This window comes from Ciconia boyciana, chromosome 2, assembly GCF_034638445.1.
Source record: "Ciconia boyciana chromosome 2, ASM3463844v1, whole genome shotgun sequence".
Lineage (NCBI taxonomy): Eukaryota > Metazoa > Chordata > Aves > Ciconiiformes > Ciconiidae > Ciconia > Ciconia boyciana.
The window spans coordinates 133,256,759-133,276,683 of NC_132935.1; the positions used below are offsets into that span (position 1 = coordinate 133,256,759).

At 43.2% G+C, this 19,925-nt stretch overlaps 1 long non-coding RNA gene across 1 annotated transcript; it reads left to right on the top strand.

Moving 5' to 3' along the window:
* Nucleotides 1-6,042: 6,042 nt before the first annotated feature.
* LOC140647109 (uncharacterized) lies at nt 6,043-8,741 on the top strand. Its single transcript, XR_012040671.1, has 4 exons — nt 6,043-6,315; nt 6,810-6,911; nt 7,051-7,132; nt 7,318-8,741. It is a non-coding gene; the product is annotated as an uncharacterized lncRNA (long non-coding RNA).
* Nucleotides 8,742-19,925: the final 11,184 nt, after the last annotated feature.

The following is a 19,925-nucleotide window of genomic DNA, read 5'->3' on the forward strand; positions in this document are numbered from 1 at the left end:
GGTAGGTCGGTCCTTTCTTCTCCCTTGACCAGGTCTCAGAGGAAGGACTGTTGGTGATGATGGATGCAGGACAGTCTCCCTGCACAAGAAGGTGGGGGATGGTGTGGAGCTTGAAATGCTGGGAGCATCTGGCTGCACACGGTCTTTTCAGGAGAGTCTGGTCTGAGATGGCACACAGTGAACAAAATCCCCTTGTAAATGGGGGCCAGTCGAGGGTGCACTGCCAGGTGTGGAAGTTTGAATGGGTGTTTCAGCTTCTGGGTCAGATTTTGCTGCACTGTTTTCTGGATGACAGGCATTATAACAAGCACCAGTCACTTCAGTGTAATTACCTGGGTTGTAAGCATAGGCTCCAGTAAGCACAGTCTCCATAGCCTCAAGGTCAGGGAAGCTCGTGCTTCAGTTAGCCTCTATTCAAGACAAAAATTAAATGCACACAGAAGTTAAAATGGATGCCTGAGATCCATTGAAACCAAATCCATGCTTTAAATGTTTTCTTGATCCTGCTTAGTCCAGTCGCCGTTTCATTTATTACCTCATGAAATCATTCTCCTCAGACTAAGTTAGAATTACAGCCCTGTAATTTAGGGACCAGACTTTACACCTGAATGCCTAAAAATATCAAAATAGCTATTACAAACCCAAGTTATACAACTTGACTTTGCACCTCCGCTACACACAGTGAAGGAACAACAGAAAAAAAAAAATGAAAGAAAAATTGTTAGGAGAGATGTTTGCCCTCCAGCTGGACTATGTTTTTGTAAAAGCAATAATCTGCGTCAAAGTGATCTAAACAGAGCAATCAGCAAAGGAAATTAAAACTGTCATTCTTTGACATAGAATACCACTCGATAAGAATGCAGAACAGCTGTAAGCTAAATGAGCCACCTAATACTTAATTTTTCATGTTGTCCTTTTTACAGACTTCACAATAGTGTTACTTGCCTATGGCTCTTGTCTAGCAATTAAATGGTTAGTGCTGGTAAATGATTTTTGCCATTTAAAAACGTATTTTTCATATTCTCTTGAAAAACAAACAGGATAAACTGTAACTGGTAACTGCTTTTGGCATGTGAATTGCTTTCTAAGTCTTCTGAGAAAAGAAATTGCAATTTCCAGGCCCCAGTCCTAGAAAAGCAAAAACCGAAACAAACTCACTTGTATTTCACATGCGTGTTTTTCGAAAACAAGTTTTGATTATTATTCTTTCCACTTCATCTAGAAATATAAGTTAATGCATACTTTAAAAATGAAATGAAAAAAAAGAAAAGACAAAACCCCTCCAAATAATTCAGTCAAGCCCTATTCTCATTTTGGCCTGGCTGCTTACACAGTTAGAGAAAAGAAGAATTTGGCAAGGGAAGAAGCTAAAGTTTTCCTGCTTTAAAACGCTTTGTCTTTCTTCCATTTTCACTACCATTTCAGGCAAGTTTACAAGAACTATTTCCTGGACTTCCTTAGAATTGCTAAAACATGTCCCTCTGCCCCTCACTCTGCAAAAGCGACATGCCTCACGCCCTGCATTGAATGGATCTTACCTTGACAAACATTTTCATTGCCTTCTCCTTTGAACTTGAAGATGCAAATAATATACAGGAGCCACAGTGCAAGTCAGTTAAGGAAACGCTCTCTTTACTACTGCTCCAAAATGGAAAGAAAAATACCTTCCCCATCCCTTATGACAAAATGGCAGTGGAAGCGCAGGCTGCTGCACCAGCCTGCATCCCGGCGTGCGCGGTGCTGCCGAAGGGGCTGCCAGGGAGGATTCTGCCGACAGACGGGAAGAGTGAGAGGATCCTCACCTCTTTTCTCCCCCCATCCACTCGAGCCTCCTCAGACAAACTCACCACCTTTCTACTCTATTTCCCAGCTTCCTAAAGAAGGGAACTCAATTAGCTAATCCCATTTGTCCACTTCTGTTCTATATTCCAGGTGGTTTCACAGCATGAATCCTATCAGGAGGATACAATAACAGCACTGCCACCCTCATACCATGCATTAAACAAGCATCCCAGAGAGCAAAAGCCTAAGTATATAATAAGTATTTGTTTCTTCCTACATTTGCTTTACTAGGTTTGAGCCTCTGGGGTGTATTTAGCTGTTTTGCAAACTCCTATCTATCAACACAAGGCTTGACAATTGCTTTATTATTGTTATTGCTATTGTTATTGTTATTATTATTATTATTATATGTGAAAGTCCTGCCCACCATAAAGACTCTGAGGATATTGTGGCTCTAATAATGGTACCATCCATACTGGAACTCTTAATAAAGTCCTGGGAGCTCATGAGGCTCTAAAGTGAATGAGACTGTAAAGAAATGCTTGCCCTCAGCGTGCTTGTAGTAATTCTCCCTGAAGATAAATTGCCTAAGGAGGAAAACACAAGACAGGTAGATTTGCTATTTTATTTCAGTATAATATATGCAGGGAACATTACTGGCACCGCAAAGTTAAACACCCTGTCAAGAAGCATAAGGACCTCAGGCCACCCTTCAACTGAGGAAACATCTTTGCTGGCATCAGTCTAGTATAGCTGGGGTTTGCTCCATAAAATCTCAAATGTTTCTTTTCTCTTTCTGCTATTCACAGTATTAATTCATTGTAAGGGTTAATGAAAGTCATATAACTTTCAAGAACTGAAAAGTCCTCAAGAAAAGTATAATTCTGCTTCTTAGCTGCATTCAGAGTCTTCTGTTGTGTGAAGGAGTCTGGGATTCTCCATTAAGTAATGTTCCTAGTGTGTTTGGGAATTAGTAAATGGGTAGGAAGAGATTTTCAAAAGCATAAATAACCGTGATGGGGCCATCTCCCATGGGTGTTACAGCTGCTCTTGATCGAATTTCTGAAGCCAGGGTGCTTCCTTTGCTCTTCTGCAGGCTGCTGTCCAGGCTGATGTGGTGGTCCTGGCGGTCAGAGCCCTGGTGTCCTTAGGGCACTCTCCTTGGCACAACCTCATAAACCTCACAGATGAGGAGGTGAGAGACTTGCCCAAGAGTGTGGGCGATCTGCCCTCGGGAGGAGACCAGGAGCTGACCAGAGCCTAAACTCACCAGGGTTTGCCCTTTTTAAACTTGAGCATTATGGCTTGCTGCTCTGCTGTTGTGCCCTTCTGCCTGCGTCCTTCCCCCACTGGACCACAAACTCATTCTCCGGGCACTGCTACCATGCTTAGGAAAGACCTCAAAGGATTGCCCCTCACATCAAATTGTGAAAGAAAAGACTAGAGCTGTTTGGGACATCTGGTATAACTTCAGCTCCTTGTCACCCTGTTACAGCCCAGAAACCTCTGAGATGGCTTGTCAGTCTTTTCTTCCAGCCCGGCATGTTTGTCAGAGTTTATGAATAGCCTTTGGCATCAGTGAGCCTGTGATGATCTACTACATACACCAGCCTTGGGTGACAGAGAGGAACTACACAGGGACATGAATGTCAAACTACCTAGCAAACAAAACTCTCTGTAGAGATGTTCAAGGTTTTTTTAATGACTCCTCGGTACTTTCCTGCAGTTCATTTTGAGGTTTTGGGGAGCAGTGTTGTACATTGGACCAAAGCAAAGGAATGGCAATGCAAGTGAGTCAGTAGACTGGTGAATAGTCTTGTAAGTTTTTTCTTAAACTGAATTTTGTTGTGCATTCAATCGAATAGAAAGCCCCCAACAAACAGAAACACATGGTGAGATATGGATTTCAGCTGAAACAGTTTCCAGATCTGGTTCATGCCTGTGCTGCTGATGGAGAGGGGGCAAAAGAGAGGGGGAAGAAGATGAACAGGGACGGGAATAAACAATGTGGGACTGGTAGGATTATTGCTATCTTTTTGTTTTGGCATAGACCCTTCCTTAACACGTGGCGAGCTGTAGCCTCTGTTTCAGTTAGCGCTGAAGAGAGGGCTACTTTTCAGACTCCTAAGAGAAGATGCGGGCAGCTTTGAGCTCATGTGCAGAGCTGTCCCCAGGAGAGACACCAGTGAAGTCACGGTGGTCCTTGGATGACCTCTGGCAGCCTGGGTTGGAAACTGTGCCGCTCAGGCAGGACAGAAACCCGGGCCTGAGCCAGGACCCTGACCTGGCTACATCTGTGTGTATGCAGTCACGCCTAATGATTGCAAAGTTGAATTTAACTCACTCCTATAATTTCAGCTGTAAGGACTGGTGAAGCTTCCTGCAGCCGGTTTCTTGGCTCATCCTCTGGCAGTGGCCCAACACCAACAGTGTATTCTAACACGTCGCCAGGGTTTGTCAGCAGAAATTTAGAGAGGAAAAACCCACCAGCATTGCTCATTTTAATGTTTTAGAAGATGTCAGAGTGCTGAGCAACGAAGCTTAAAAAAGAAGAACAGCAACGAGGAAAGAGTGATTGTTCATCGTGACTGATGAAAATAGCATTGCAGATCCCAGCTTGAGTTTCATGGACTTGTAGTAAATCCATGAATCCATCCAGTAAATAAAAAACCTCACAGTTTTGCATATTGCACTATTTTGAATTCAGGAGAGCATCATTTTGTCTTCACCAAATCCTACCTTTTCATGCTGTCTGCCACACAGCCGATCCAGAAACAGCTTGTAATTATCCAGGTCTCTGTGGTGACTAGGTCATGTAATCATGCCCGCCTTCACTGTCACCATGTATCACCTTTCCCTTGTCTGCTATTTAATTTTATTTAGGTTTTATTTAGGCTATTTATTTTACTTAGGTTCCCTTTCCTATTTACCTGCTGCCTATTGTCTGTATCTTGGGTTATAAAATCGGGGCTGGGGGGGGGAAGTCAGCTTCCTGGTGAGTTATACACTGCCACTGACTCTGAGATTTACTTCTGGCTGGGGTCTCCAGACTGTTGTGTAACATCAAATGGTGAAAAGAAAAACACTATGTAGGTCCATCTGAAGGGTGGAATTATAGGGAAAATTAACATTTCCTAAAAGGTGAGCAGGACAGCCTAAAAGTCTGAAAAACTCTTTTAACTCATGTTCTCAGTTAGTACTGAGGTACTTGGATACCATTCATTGCTCTGCAGCACCGCCTAAGTAAATCAGACAGGAGAGAGCAATTGGATAGCATCCTACCCTCGCAATGTCTTTCTTGGGGATGAGACTTATTCTTATCTTCTTTTGACTCCATGAGATGAAAGGTCAAGTTAGGTGACCATCTTGGAAACACACTTCATTGCTCCAGCGCCCTTGCGGTGGTTCTCAGAAAAGCTAACACATGATTTATTAGAAGGTATATCCTCTTTTCTGAGGGATCTTCCCCTAAAAACACCACAGAGTATAGGGCTGCTGTGATATGAGGTTTTCTTCCTCACCTTTTTTTTCCTGTAGAAAAGCTAGTCATCCAGGTCTGCGTTACTATGAATTTAGACTACTGTACATGTTGGAGGGCTCATCTGTGGTTCACCATCCTATTTTGCTAGGACCACACCACAGGAGCTGCCGTAGAAAGACCAGTGCCAAAAAGCACTTCACAAAAAGGGGAATAATGTCTTCTGTACTTCTGTTTGTGCTGTGCAGTCCAAATCCATACCAACTACACAAGACAACATGAGGTATCTCTTTATAAGTGATCACCTTATTCCCAGATGCTCAGGTTGTTAAATGAAGGCTGGAGGGAAGGGTGAAGGCAGCAGCCCAGATCCCAGGTTTCCCTGACTCACTGCTGCGTCCTGGCCGTGTCCTCCAGCTGCTTCCAAGCAAGTAACATTTTCTGCTGAGTCACAGTATTACAAGGCATTTTCCCCTTGTGATTAATCCCTTCTTTAACCCAGAGAAGAAACAGCAAACCTGCTTCTGATTTCTGCTGTCTCCTGCCTTAGGCAACCTCCAGTTATCCCACTTACTATCCATTTTATTAACCAACCTCTGCCATAGGGTGGCTGTAGGTGCTTTTTATGGGCATTTTCTTTGGCATGAACTGCTGTGGTAGCAAAGTGCTTGTAGTACTCCTGCTGCCTTTGCTGCTCATATTGTATGTTGCAACAGCTTGCACAGCCAGTTTCTACGCACTGTCGCATGTTAAATCACTCTTGACATCAGCGGATAAGCTTTCCAGAGCCTGCAGCCAAGCCCCGACCAAGCCGGGACAGGAATCTGGGTCCTGAGCCGCGTTTTCTCACTCAAGTGTTATGAAACACTTTGGACTTGTAACATCTCTGGGCTGACCTCACTTCATCTGAAGAGCAAGGCCACTGAGGAGCACACCGACCTCCACGGGCACGGAGCTAGAGGCACCTCTTTTCAGCGACAGCGAACAATATGTGCTGAAGCAGGTCGGATTCAAAAGCAAACCATGAGGGTCAAATCCTGCTTTTAATAAACCAGGTGCCAACACAGGGCAGTGATTTATTTTTCTATTTATCACATGTTTCAGAGAGAAAAGTGTTGGGTTTTTATTTTTTTTGGCTAAGATTCTGTGGAAAGGCTATCCAGTGAAGCCTGTAAGCTCGCCCGTAATAACATAGCTAATGCCGCAGGACATCAGCATGCAGCAGGCACCTGAAGGCACCACAGCCTGGCCAAACATTGCAGTCTGGAGGCTTGTGTTTGTGGAAGGTGTTGCCACTTCTGACACCGGAGGGGGAAGGCAAAGTTACTTTCAGTTAGAGGCTTGTGGCCAGGGTTTGATTAGAAGTTAAAAAAATGCAGAGCAGTACAAATAGAAAATCATCGTTATTGAAAAATAAGCGTTTGTATACACGTTGGAGAGCCATCACAATTTAGCCGTCCTTGTAACACAATCCCTAATTTCCTTTGTACAAAGCTGGTGTCCCAACAGCCCTTTTGTCGTATTTATCTCATCCCCCTGCTCTCCCCAGCTGGCCGGTCCTGACACAAGGAACAGCTGTCACAACACTGCTGCAAACAGAAGGCTGGGATGAATGGATGTCTGGATGTGCGTCGAATCTACTGTATCTAAGGTCTGGAGTAAAGTTAGCTGGTCAGGAAGATGGGGGGAATGTGAATGAAATTTGGCAATTGTTGTGAAATTTCCAAATATCCTAAAGATGGACAGAAGAAGAAACATTTGATTTTTGAATGTGGGTTTTTTTTTTTCAGATTAGACTGCCCTTGCCAAACATTGGATGTCAGAGGCAATAACTTCAAAGCAATGAACTAGTGAAAGATGTCATTGGGAGAGGTGTGTTGAACGAACAGAAGTTCCCCGGGCAGCCTGGCATTGCAGCAAGACGTGGTGCGGCTGCAGAGGCTCACGGAGCTCTGCTCAAAGTGCTGCTGCTGCTTTCACATCCTGTTACATTTCAGGAAACCTCGCTCAGCCTCCCTGAAAGTGAATTAAGTGGTTTCATTCTCATTACTTTGCAGATGTCCATGTTTTGTTTCGCTTCAGAGGAAAAAGGGAAGTTGAAAGGCCATCCCTTGACCAGAAACCAGATGTACCTGCTGAGAACGAAACAGAGAAGCCACAAGCCTTGCAGCTGGCCGAAATGCTGGAGGCACTTACCATATTTCCAGGGAAGCCAGTGAAGAGAAGAAAGGGAATGTTATCCCCTTGTCTCCCTTCCCAATTTCCTAAGCTCTATGATCTGATTTTTCACAGGCTGAAGATGACCCACTGAATAACTGAGCCAAAGGTGTTCAGTGCCTCGAGAGCCGTGGCTAGTCAGTATAACAGCGAACCTGCTAAAGGGAAAACGCAAGCTAACACGGCGGTGACTTCTCCCAGAGCGAGGGCAAGAGCCGTTGTTCAAAGCTTTCCAGGATTGTGCAGGGTCCTCTCCCACTTCCTTTTTCTGTGAAGGACACTGTGATGAACTGGAGTGCCTCCTGTGTGTGAAGGAACAGCCATGCCTGGCTGACTCTGTGGCTGCTAGCTGTAGCGATATTACAATAATTAATCAAACCGGCAGTCCCTAGTAGATTAACTAGAGTAATTCTCTTCATTGTACAGGCAGGGAATTCAAAATGCAAGCTGTCTTGTCCAAAGACACCTAATGAATTAGCGTCAAAGCCCACATGAAAATCCTTGAGGCCAAATGCTAATTTCAAATGCCCACATTACCAATTATATACATCTTCATAAGTATTTAACTGATTTTTTGCATGCACGTGTCTTTACTGATAAGTCAAGCCATGTGACAATTTAAATGTATATGTCTAAGGTTAGAATTAAAGGTAAGAAAACCACAGGCCTGGAGGTTCATCACAAAATGCAATGAACCTGAACCCAAGGGTAATTCACTGCCTGTTTTCTAGAGATGGTGTTTCAATGACCAAAGTTTCTTAAAGAAATAACCATACCATTGATGCTTCATCTGCTGAATGTGAATATGCAGATTTTGCCCTAGTAGCATAGGCTAAGAGAGGTCCCTGCCAGCTCTAATCAGAAAAGCAGCAGAGCACATTGCAATTACATAGCAGGTTTTTCACATATTACATATTCACATTACATAGCTGATTTTCAGCATCACCCAGGGCGGGACTCATTACAATTGGACTCTTTACAAAAACACTCTTCTTAATATTCACAGCACTCTATTATAATTGACCGACAGGTGTTTGGAGTTTAAACACATATTCATTAGGATTGTGATAGGCATTTTGTCATAGCATTAAATGTTATGCTCCATTCTTCCAGCTTCAGGGTTTGCTACGAGCCACGCTTGCTCCCTACAGCTTTTAAAAGTTACTGAGCTTTGTGAATTTTCTCTGTTAACATAGACTGTATCTCAGACAAGTGGGGTTTTAATAAGTTTCCAGGTCTTTCAGGCTAGAACAGAAGTGGAGACAGCACTCTGAAAGAAGTTATAGGAGTTAGAGTTGGAAGATATTTAGCCTATATTGCAGCTCACAAGCACCATCACATTCCTTTCTACGGCTGTGTATTCACAAGTCTGTCAGTGCAAGCCTAATCTTTCTTTATTTTTTTTTTAATGATTATTTTGCAGCAATGTAACAGGGTCATAGACACCAACCAAAACTAGACAAGACCCTACGGGTGTTTTGGGTTTGTTTGGAAGAAAGAGGAACGTGGCCTTTTCCTATGAGTGTGGCTGATTGTTTCATCCCAGTATCACTTCTTCCAGCCTCCCTCTTATCTCCTTACCACATACCACGCTAGGTGACCATAGCTTTTCAGACTGGTTTTGGGGGCTTTGGGCCTTTCAGCAAGGAAAGTTGTTCTATTTCTTCATCTTTTCCCTGAAGCTGTCATCTTTCCTAATTTCCTTGTACATCCAGGCGTGCCTTGCATTAGCACTGGCTGGCCTCGTGTCGCACTGCTGGTCTTTGCTGCTGAAACGTTGACATTTCTGTCCTTATGGGTAATTCTCACTGAGAAAATCTGGCTTCTTCTTCTTCTTCTTCTTGGCCAACAACAAAGGTTAATGGAAAAATAAAGTCAGTAAAGCATATTCTGGGGTAAGAGGGCTGGGAAGGTGCTGGTTCCCCAGCACTGGGCACTGGTGTGAAACTCCCCCAGTTCTCATGTCGGCTCGGTGACTCTCGCCAGGGTTTTGACAGCTCTGCATACACCAGCAGCAGAAACTTCTGAGTGAAACTGGCCTGGTTCGCTGCCATCTCTTCAGCTGTTGATGCTGTTGCTGGATTTCCGTGGAGTCAGTGAGATCACAGCCTCTAAACACTGCAGCTTCCCAGCAGTATGCTGGAGGAAAGGACCCAGTCACTAAGTCTTTTATAATGTTTGGCTTGGTATCAGTTGAAATGAAAAAGAAATTACATACACCAACATCCCCTCTGAAATAGGATGACCTTTTCCTGCAATGGTCTGAAAGCTGTGTACTCTTGTCACATGTGTTTGTTTTTCAGTAGTGATGGGGACTGTGTCTCAGTGTCCTTAAGAGTATCCTGTACACACAGTTGGGTACAGCTCTTGCTTTTTACCTATTCTGACTCTGAAATAAAATCGTGTGGAATTCAATGCACAGGAAATGGTAACCATCCTGCAGGGATCTAGGTTTTGTATTAGATTAACTATGTAAAAGAACACAACTCTGGCAATCTGGACTTCAGTTTTGAAAATCTCATGGTGTCTCTTCCAGTGAATCCTACCCCTCAGAAATCATGTTTTCAATAGCCCCCCAAATTATTTTGGACTCACCCTCTTAGGAAAGACTTTCTCACTCCACTCTTCTGGAAGTGGCACCTTTGAATACTCTTCTGGAAGCGGTGACCTAGCAGAAGCATTACGTTACCTGGTCACTGGACTGCCCACCAACAGGCAAGTCTTTCCACTTCTGTATGTGTTATGGAGTTTCTCTAGAATAAATTATACTCAGGTATTTCTACTCAATGTAGTGGACATTAAGATACCTGGCTAGGTTTGGCACACAGAAAGCAGGTGGGTATTTCTGTGAGCAGATAGGAAGTAAGTTGCTCCATCAGAGTTGCAGTGGAGCAACTCATGCACCAAGGCAGCACAGGGCCTGGAAAGGCTCCCAAGCATTCCTAGTGTCCTCATCCCAGGTAAGTCTCAGTTACAGAGACAAGAATCACAGAATCACAGAATCACAGAATCGTATAGGTTGGAAAAGACCTTTAAGATCATCGAGTCCAACTGTAAACCTAACACTACCAAGACCACCACTACACCATGTCCCTAAGCACCTCATCCAAACGTCTTTTAAATACTTCCAGGGAATGACGAAAATGCTCCCTAATAATGTTCGGTGGTTACCTTAGTCCCTTCCCATGTGCACTGTCTTTTTTCCAACTTTCTTTTTCTTCAGTAGCAGAATGAAATTTCAGCAAATAGTCTCTCTTTGATTGCCAAAGGTTTACAGGGGCAGTGAATGCTGTGATCTTTCTCTCTGACTTACTACCTTTCCCTGGGCTTTACCCCACTGGGCAGTACTGGCAGCAGGGGAAATGTGTGTGTGTGAATGGGGAAGAGTGGCTGGAAAGCTGCCTGGCAGAGAAGGACCTGGGGGTGTTGGTTGACAGCCGCCTGAATATGAGCCGGCAGTGTGCCCAGGTGGCCAAGAAAGCCAATGGCATCCTGGCTTGTATCAAAAATAGCGTGGCCAGCAGGACTAGGGAAGTGATCGTGCCCCTGTACTCGGCACTGGTGAGGCTGCAGCTCGAATCCTGTGTTCAGTTTTGGGCCCCTCACTACAAGAGAGACATTGAGGTGCTGGAGCATGTCCAGAGAAGGGCAACGAAGCTGGTGAAGGGTGTAGAGCACAAGTCTTATGAGGAGCGGCTGAGGGACCTGGGGTTGTTTAGCCTGGAGAAAAGGAGGCTGAGGGGAGACCTTATCGCTCTCTACAACTACCTGAAAGGAGGTTGTAGAGAGGTGGGTGTTGGTCTCTTCTCCCAGGTAACAAGTGATAGGACAAGAGGAAATGGCCTCAAGTTGTGCCAGGGGAGGTTTAGACTGGATATTAGGAAATTTTACTTCACTGAAAGTGTTATCAAGTATTGGAAGAGGCTGCCCAGGGAAGTGGTTGAGTCGCCATCCCTGGAGGTATTTAAAAGACGTTTGGATGAGGTGCCTAGGGACATGGTTTAGTGGTAGACTTGGTAGTGTTAGGTTTATGGTTGGACTTGATGATCTTAAAGGTCTTTTCCAAACTGTGTGATTCTGTGATTCTGTGATTCTGTGAATGCATTTGTCCTTTTTGGCTGGCTCATCACAATATTTTGGCTTCTAATCAGGCTGAATAATACAGTTGTATTCTGATTCTTTATTTTTATTTTCTCTTTTATCATCCTGAACATTGATGTAACTGTGACATAACATTGTGTGTTGAGCTACCTGTTGTTCTGCCATGATTCATGCGCTAATGGGTGTTCTGTTTGGACTGCGCTGGCAGTGTCAGGCTGTGAAGTCAGTCATGAGCTATTTCCCAGGAACAGCTTAATGTGCTTCTAAAAGATCTGCATGTACTATCTGTTAGCAGCCTGACTCACCATTTCTTTGGCAAAAAACCCCCAACTCCATGGCTTTTGGAAAACAGACACTTGAAAAATGTCTCCTCTCTTTAGAAGGAGAAAAAGCAAAAACCATCGACAGTTGGTGAGTGATATCGTTGCCAAACTATCCCGGTACTATGAGATAAAATAGTAAAAGGATCACTCTTGGGCTGACTGTGGAAAAAATAATGACAATAGAATAAAGCACATTTGCAACACGGAATATAGTATTAGTCATCTACAAGCACACTGCGTGTGTGCCTGTTCTGGAAGGGGAGTTCAGCACTTTTTGCAGGGAAATGAGAGGGCGAGAACTCTATGTGTTCACACTCTAATCTGTGGACAGGCCAGGAGAGTACCAGACTGACCCTCTTCAACCTCTACTTAGCATGGGTAAAAAACTCCCAGTTCTTTGCCTTCAAGGCCCCGAGGATGGAGGTTACTAGAAACTGAAGGCAGTAACAAAAGGATTCCACCAGGACCCCATAATGGTGATTTTTGCAGTAAATGTAGTGACTGAGGTAATTGTATTTTGAAGTAGCTCTCTTGAGCATCTTCTGGCAGTATATTCATGGTAGCACAAGGTTCAGTAGAAAGTGCAAAACTTTCCTAGAAAGCTGGGGAGTTAATTGAGTACTTATCCTAAACTCAGTATTGCCATGACTAGTTTAAAAGATTAGATATAGCAGGATATAGCTATCTAAAATATCGACCTTACCTTGTTGGATTTAAGGTCTGACTCTTGTCCTATATCTTATGTTAAAAAAAAGCTGCTAGTACAGAACAACAATACTGTATGTAGTCTTTCCATCGGGCGGGGAATGGAGAAGCACATTACAACATCCCCTTTGTTGGAATTTACAGTCGATCTTTGGTACTAACAGTATTTTGTATTGACATTCATGGACAAAATAAAGGGATATGAAATGCACCAAACACTAAACTGTCTGTGGAAGACTGTCATGCAGACAGACGACCAAGACCAGCAGCCATCTTCGCATATAGCCTCCACAGGTTTAATTTATTCCTCTGCTACAGAGCTGGGCAAACGGTTCTCTTAAGCAGTTCAGTTTCAATTTCCCCACCAAATGTGTGTATTTTCTACAGAATGTATGGCTCATCCTACATCTCCCGGGAAGGCAGGGGAGCTCTCTGGAGGACAGCCACAAGATACTCCCACACCTGCTCTCCGTGGGCTCTGCAATGCCTCTGCCCTGAGAGAAGGGCATGGGGAGCCAGGAGAGGTGGGGGCAATGGGGCTGGAGCTGGGGTGAGGAGGCGGCAGTAGATGAAGGGCATGGGGTTACAGCCCCGGTTTGGGGAAATGGTAAAGCACCTGCAAGGTGGTGAGTTTCTTAGCTGTACTAGAGTTGTACTAGGTAGCTTTTTAGGACCATCTGGAGTACAAGGAACGTAAAATGGTCTCCGATATAATTCAAAAGCAACTATCCCCAAATGAGTTACTTGGTTTGAAAAATTACTTATTTTTTGGCAGTGGAAAACCACTGGGAGGAAAACTTTCTTAAAAAATAAGTTTATCAGTCTTTCAGAGAATTTTGCATTTCTTAGGAATGGCGTGGGTTTTTTGGATCAACAGGCTAGGATTTTAAAAATAGAAACATGGACTCCTACTACCTTTCTAACAGCTAATCAGTAGTCTTATGCCAGGATGAATTCTTTCTATCAAACTTATATGAGGTCCTCTCTGGCTGCTCAGTGATAACTGCCCATGAAGTCCTAAGAATAAAGAAAATTTCCTGAGTCTTATTTAAATAGCAGAATTCATTGTTGGCCAAAACAATTGAAACATTTTTCTTATCTTAAAATATTTATGAGTTATTTTTACTTTTACCTTGCAAAATATTGCTACAAAACCTGCCTAGCGATTTTTTAGAAAGAGTCTTCTTTCTATAAATGTGCTTTAAACATCTTGTGAATTCTCTGGCTGCTAATTTTGATGAGCAAGATGCATACATCTGGCACTTAGTCTTTGTGCATGTCATGGTTTAACCTCAGCCAGCAACTGAGCCCCACCCAGCCACTCGCTCACTCCCCTCTGGTGGGATGGGGGAGAGAATCAAAAGAGTAAAAGTGAGAAACTTGTGGGTTGAGATAAAGACAGTTTAATAAGTAAAGCAAAAGCCGCTCATGCAAGCAAAGCAAAGCAAGGAATTCATTCACTACTTCCCATGGGCAGGCAGGTGTTCAGCCATCTCCAGGAAAGCAGGGCTCCATCACACGTAACGGTTACTTGGGAAGACAAATGCCATCACTCCGAATGTCCCCCCCTTCCTTCTTCTTCCCCAGCTTTATATACTGAGCATGACGTCATATGGTATGGAATAGCCCTTTGGTCAGTTTGGCTGTGCCCCCTCCCAGCTTCTTGTGCACCTGGCAGAGCATGGGAAGCTGAAAAGTCCTTGACTAGTGCAGCAACAACTAAAACATCTCTGTATTATCAACACTGTTTCCAGAACAAATCCAAAACTTAGCTCCATACCAGCCACTATAAAGAAAATTAACTCTATCTCAGCTGAAACCAGGACAGTGCAAAGTCCTGCTTTGCAGTCCAGCATTCAGTGTTTAATAGACCTCTTGTTCTTCCTTCTGCTCCAACACCCACAAAAATCCTACGATGAGTTTTGAATAAGATGCCCTGGCTGATAGACCATATTAAGGAGGTGAGATACTGTATATAGGAAATGCAATCTCCAGCTTATGTTTCAAAAAAAGTTTTGTGTGCTTGTTAGGGTTTGTATAATATTCTCTTAATAGCCAGTTTAGGTATATTGTAATGATCTTGAGTTTAATCCCTAAAAGTCTTACTAGCTGTGCTCTGATTGTATTAAGGAAATGATTTTGGAAGCAACAGACAGAGGAGAAGGGGTGAATTCAACTGTTATTTGAGAAACTGTAGTAGCTGGTTAGTCTGGGAAGTTACGCAGAGGTTGGTTTAAGATAGACATGACGGCTGTGACTTGTGGTGTTTGTTACCTACGTTCTCTCATTAGGGCATGCGTTATTGGGCTTGTTCATCAAATTGTAAAATTAATAGCTTGTGCAATCCATGCAATTTGTTCCTTTCAAATTCCCTCCCTTCAAGTCTTGATGATAATGTGTTCCAGTAAATCAACAGCAGAGATTTTTTTCCTTCCTGGTATTTATCTGAAGCTTCAAATAATGTTGTTTTAGCCCTTACAAATTGAGAGCAACCAATAGTAGTTGGACACATCTCTCATTTCAAAGTTGGCAGACAACCCTGTGAAATCCCACACGCATACCTCTGCCAAGTGGAGAGGGAAAACAAAATGAGGGAAGGAGAGCCACTGCTATACTGTACAGCCTGCTGGCGGGAGTTGCGTCAGCAGAATGACTCTCACTTGACACAATCAAATAGGAGACCGTGGGGGGCCATGTACAAACAATTAGGCTTATTTCTCCTCAGAGCTTTATTAACTGCTGGAAATGATATGTCAAACGGAAGAAGCAGATTAGGAATGAGGTCTGAGGGGACATTGTTTGAAAGTCTACTCGTACTGTAACCACCTTCACTGGAAGAGAGGTCCCCAAGGGTTGATTTGCTTTTGCAGAATGTTCTCAACACTTTTAAAAACTGAAACAACATTGAAAACTTCTTTTTTTTCTTTTTGTATCTTCTTGTTTTGGGTTAGTCCTCAGAGTATTTTAAAACGTTGCCTTCTCTGAAGTATTTTATAATCATGTAGGTACTAATTATACACTGCGTATTAGGGATAGAGCAGCTGCCCTCCAAGGTTTAGGACACAAAATGAAGGTGTTCAGAACAACCCCTTCCCAACTGAACCCTAAATCTAATATTGAGAGACATGCTTAGTTCAAAATGAAAAATCATAGAATCATAGCATCATAGAATTATTTACGTTGGAAAAGACCTTTAAGATCATTGAGTCCAACTGTAAACCTAGCACTGCCAAGGCCACCACTAAACCATGTCCCTAGGCACCACATCTACACGTCTTTTAAATACTTCCAGGGATGGTGACTCAATGACTTCCCTGGGCAGCCTGTTCCAATGCTTGACAACCCTTTTGGTGAATAAATTTTTCTGAATATCCAATCTAAACCTCCCCTGGCACAACTTGAGGTCATTTCCTCTTGTCTTATCGCTTGTTACTTGGGAGAAGAGACCAACCCCCACCTCGCTACAACCTCCTTTCAGGTAGTTGTAGAGAGCGATAAGGTCTCCCCTCAGCCTCCTTTTCTCCAGGCTAAACAACCCCAGGTCCCTCAGCCGCTCCTCATAAGACTTGTGCTCTACACCCTTCACCAGCTTCGTTGCCCTTCTCTGGACACGCTCCAGCACCTCAATGTCTCTCTTGTAGTGAGGGGCCCAAAACTGAACACAGGATTCAGGTGCGGCCTCACCAGTGCCGAGTACAGGGGGACAATCGGTTCCCTAGTCCTGCTGGCCACACTATTCCTGATACAAGCCGGGATGCTATTGGCCTTCTTGGCCACCTGGGCACACTGCTGGCTCATATTCAGGTGGCTGTTGACCAACACTCCCAGGTCCTTTTCCACCAGGCAGTTTTCCAGCCACTCTTCCCCAACGCTGTAGCATTGCATTGGGTTGTTGTGACCCACGTGCAGGACCTGGCACTTGGCCTTGTTGAACCTCATACAAGTGGCCTCAGCCCATCGATCCAGCCTGCCCAGGTCCCTCTGCAGAGCCTTCCTACCCTCAAGCAGATCAACACTCCCCCTGACTTGATGTTGTCTGCAGACTTACTGAGGCTGCACTCGATCCCCTCATACAGATAATTGATAAAGATATTAAACAGAACTGACCCCAATACTGAGCCCTGGGGAACACCACTCGTGACTGGCCGCCAACTGGATTTAACGCTGTTCACCACAATTCTTTGGGCCCAGCCATCCAGCCAGTTTTTTACCTAGCAAAGCGTATGCCCGTCCAAGCCATGACCAGCCAGTTTCCCCAGGAGAATGCTGTGGGAAACGGTGTCAAAGGCTTTACTAAAGTCTAGGTGGACACCGTCCACAGCCTTTCCCTCATCCACTAAGCGGGTCACCTTGTCATAGAAGGAGATCGGGTTGGTCAAGCAAGTCCTGCCTTTCATAAATCCCAAAAATAAATGAAAGACCTTAGTTTGAAGAACTTGTAGAGACACATTAATTCCTATAGTTGCTCAAAGACTTTTTTTTCTTGGCACTGGAAGTTACCACCAGTAGTGAAAGATTCAGGTGTGATCCTTTTGTTACCTTTTGTACTACAGAGGGTGAACCACTGGCGATTTCTTGATTGCCATAAGAAGTCCCTGTAGGCCACTGATAATCACCAGGCTTTAAAAACTAAAACAACAATGGTGTTTTTCATTTTCCAGATACCTAAAGCATAAGTTGTTGCAGTGTTCAGCATCTTAGTAAAGAAACTGTGATATCTGAAGGAATGGAGGCAGTATCAGAAGGCAGGAAGACCTAATTCCTCTCCCATTAATTCATTTGTGTAGCTGAAGCTGTCTTGAAATAATTTTATTTCACAAATAAGGCAACTTTTGTGAGTGAAACATTTGAAGAAAAATGTTGCTATTTTTTGGTCCAATCAGGAAAAGCTCCGGATGGCCTCAGGAAAAGCTCTTTGTCTTCAGTTTCCCATGGGAATATTATTAATGCCATCTTTTCCCTCAGATAAATTCATATTTTTGAGGTTTTAGAAGGCTGTGGTAGAAATCCTGTTGAGGTTAGCACCTCTCCACCATTCCTGGAGTAGAAAACTTCAGGAAAGACACAGATGGCGATAGGTGACAGAGGGATCATCTGTTGAACAAAAAGTGAAAGTGCTGAGCAGCTGTCTCCTCCCCTGAGCAGTGTTCATCCTGGACCCCACACGAGGTGAGAATCCCCTGGAAAAAATAGTTCACGCTCCTGGGACTAAAGACAATCTCGCAATGTATAAACCCAGGAGGAGCCAGTGTGACCCAGGCCTGCTAATGTACTTCTAAGTAAGCAATCTCCTTCTAACTCACTTATCTTTAAGTGGTATGTAATATTCATCACAGAGAGTAGCCATGGACTTGAAGTGGATGGACCTTTATAGCATCTCTATAAAGCACTTTTTAAAGGGCACATATGGATGTAATTGCACTTGAAGGATCAAAGTCCCTTTACAAGTAAAGAAAGTGCTTTCAAAATAGCTGGAAGCTGTTTTTTAAAGCAGTGATATTGGTTTTCATGTCCTTTTTAATGAATATGGAAAACCTGATATTTCTGTTCAAATACTTCCTCTTTTTTCTCACTTCTTAACTTAACTCTGTGGAGCAGGTTGGCCAAAGTTTCCCCATTTGGTGGAGAATCTCTTGGATGTCTCTGAGATCAGGCTTTGCAAGCTCTCATGCTGAAGGGGCAGAGATGCCCATTCATTGGCCAAGATCTTTCTGCTCTTCTTCCAGCCCAAAAGTTAACCAGCTAGTGAAGCTGAAAAGTTGGTAAACTGAAAATTGTAAAAGGAGAAACAATCTAGTTAAAAAAGTTTTAGTTGCTCAACTTTCACTTTGCAGTGTCAGTATTTAGTTCTCTAATTACCTTCTCATCATCGTGGATTTTCCTAGAGCAAACAGGCCCTAAAATTCTGCTTTGGTGACTCCTTTCCTTCCAAAATAAAACTCAAATTTTGAGAGCAAATTATTAAGAAATTAATATATATACTGTTTTTGTCATAGTAAGTTACATATAATTTTAAAAATCTCCTTAGCAAAATCAGTTTATTTTTCAAGCTCTCTTCATGATTTTTAGCTAGTTTTTGTTACCAATGAAAATCCAGCATAGACATTTAACTGTTAGCATTTTCTTTAAAAAAGAAAATCACTATACGTCATTACTGGGGTGAAGGCAGATCCCATACTCTTTGCATGGATGACACTGGGCTAGTCTGCCTGGTGGCATGGGATTCGAAGGGGCACCTTCAGCTGGTTTACGTGCTCTTTAAATCTGCTCTCATTAACAGTCAGTGTAATGGCAAAATGAGAAAAATAAACAGTAAAATACAGTTATTATTTCTGCTGTTCTTCTCTTAAACATACGACATCAAAGTAAGGGGAAGTAGGAAGTGTCCCACATTAGTCAATCTTGTAGCTCAACAAAGGATTTATCCTATTGCAATAGAAAAGCTGCAAACTTCCTTTAACCACAATGTGATTTGCTAAATGCTTGTGCTCTTACCACATACAAATGAATAGTATTGCAAAAGGTAGGACAGAAATTCTGAAAGATGGATATCCTGTTTCACTTGGGGCAAGGAAAAACATGCTCATATAAGAAAATGAAAGCAAGTTATGTGGTAATGGATTCTGCAATTATTTCAAGAAAGCAATAGTGAATTGAAACCACAAGCTGGCCAAAAAAAAAAAAAAAAAAAAGTCTCTGCCTGGTGTTTTGGTTTTGTTGAGATGTCTTATTCTAAAAGGACTTTTAAAAATGTACAGTATCTTGTCACATACCTAATTGCTGATTTGACAGACTACTCTAGCTGTCTCTAAGACTCTCCTACTCAAAATTGGATCTCTTTCCAAGAACTTTTGCTGTCCTAAACTTTATGCTTTTTTTATTGTCTGAAACATTTGACCACAAAACTTTGTTTTAAAGTGCTTTTTCCTCTATTTTGGACCATGGCATGATCCACTGAAATAAGTCTTCTAGTGTGGTGAAAATACGACTTTTTTCAGTTGCCCTTCTGAGACATGATTTTGATGGATCAGCCTTTGTTAGAGGAACAGTCTCTGCCTTCATCAGTGCAAAAATGGTACCCACTGTGCATATGTGGAAGTATGTGCAGGTACTGAAGACGTTTATTTGTGGCAAATTCAGTATGCTGGGACCCTGTTCCCCTGCGCTAGGCTGTTTCTGATGCCTGACCTGCATTGTATGTGTGCTATGTCTATGTTGTCTGCACAGAGTTTTTGCAGGATCTCTTTCTGGTGCCCTTGCCCTGGTTGAGCTCTGCTGCTATGGGACCACAACACCAGCAGAGATGCAGAGTGGCCATC